Here is a 1767-nt window from a genome sequence, read left to right on the forward strand (position 1 = left end):
GCTCGATGAAAGGAGCACAGACAGGTCGAAACCTCCTGAAGAAAAAATCTGATGCCCTAACTCTTCGATTTCGACAGATCCTAAAGAAGATCATAGAGACTAAAATGTTGATGGGTGAAGTGATGAGAGAAGCTGCCTTTTCACTTGCTGAGGCCAAGTTCACAGCAGGGGACTTCAGCACCACAGTTATTCAAAATGTGAATAACGCCCAAGTGAAGATTCGAGCAAAGAAAGATAATGTGGCAGGTGTTACCTTGCCAATATTTGAACATTACCATGAAGGAACGGACAGTTATGAACTGACTGGTTTAGCCAGAGGTGGGGAACAACTGGCTAAATTAAAGAGGAACTACGCCAAAGCAGTGGAGCTACTGGTGGAACTCGCCTTGCTGCAGACTTCCTTTGTTACTTTGGATGAAGCTATTAAGATAACCAACAGGCGTGTAAATGCCATTGAACATGTCATCATTCCCAGGATTGAACGCACCCTTGCTTATATCATTGCAGAGCTGGATGAGAGAGCGCGAGAAGAATTCTATAGGTTAAAGAAAATACATGAGAAGAAAAAGATTCTCAAGGAAAAAACTGAGAGGGAATTGGAGAAACGGAAGGTAGCTGGAGAGGTGATGGAGCCTGCCAATCTTCTGGCTGAAGAGAAGGATGAGGATCTTCTGTTTGAGTAATCTTGCCTGCTCTGGTTCTTGCCTGCTCTGGTTCTTTCAGAAGTCCTGACGTGACATCATTTTAGTTCAGTGTGTAGGTTTGGTTCGTGTGGTTAGTTTTTGGTCTAATTTCACTGGTTGTAAAACTTCCCTGGATGTCCATTTATGGGATTACTCTTGCAGAATCCTAATTTACCAACCATTGATCACAGATGAGATTTAGAGAACCTGCTTAGGAACTTGTAGAATTTATTCTGCAGAAGTGTCACCCTACCCCAATTATAAATGGTTACAAGTGATCAGCTTACCAAGCATATTAGGAAATTCCCCGTAGGAACCACAGTGGTCTCAGGCCAATACAAGGAGGCCAGCTACTGTAGGAGCACCCTCCATTCCTACCCACACACACCCCTGGCGCTGCTGTCTGACATAGCTGCAGCCATCCTGTGTTTCTGTGGTACTTCTCCAGCTCTAGGAAAGCCTTCCCTTAATTTACCTTGCATGACAGGTCTCTGTTTGTTCTCTCTGTCATGGAACAGTTGTGCCAATTTGCATGTGACTGTAGTATAAACAGTAAAATGATTAAAAACAAAAACAAAAACCCACTGTCCTCACTGAGAGGTCAGGGAAAAGCTTTTTGAGGAGATGGAATTGGACTCTAGGTTCAAGAATGAATAGGAGTTTACTAAGATAAGGTTGGGGGAGGGATTTGGAGAAAGATCTGGTTTGAGAATGAAAATCATAAGTTTAATTCAAAGATAGTATTTAAGGGTTTGGATTTGCTGTGTTTTTATATATATATATATATATATATATATATATATATATATATATATATATATATATAAATAGCAAAGTTGAATATGTTGTTGGATACAGAGGGAATGGACCTGAAAAGGGAGGTGGTAGTCATCAGAATAGATACTATAATTGAGACTATGAAAAAGAATGAGAGTGTCTAGAGTGAAATTAAGGAACTTGGGCCAAAGCCTGAGCTTGGAGGAACACCAAAATTCAATGGCTGGTAGAGGAAACTGATTCAGTAAAGAAAGGAGATGGAAAGAGAGAAAAAGGAGTTGGAGGAGAAACGAGAGAGTGGAGTTCC

General features: G+C 41.1%; 1 pseudogene across 1 annotated transcript; it reads left to right on the forward strand.

Annotated features, from left to right (window-relative positions):
- The first annotated feature begins 5 nt into the window (after nt 1-5).
- LOC102430210 lies at nt 6-1272 on the forward strand (annotated as a pseudogene). The gene has a single exon (XR_001346836.2). The product of XR_001346836.2 is annotated as a V-type proton ATPase subunit D pseudogene (transcript).
- Nucleotides 1273-1767: the final 495 nt, after the last annotated feature.

The sequence above is a fragment of the Myotis lucifugus genome, unplaced genomic scaffold, assembly GCF_000147115.1.
Source record: "Myotis lucifugus unplaced genomic scaffold, Myoluc2.0 scaffold_3503, whole genome shotgun sequence".
In the NCBI taxonomy this organism is placed as follows: domain Eukaryota; kingdom Metazoa; phylum Chordata; class Mammalia; order Chiroptera; family Vespertilionidae; genus Myotis; species Myotis lucifugus.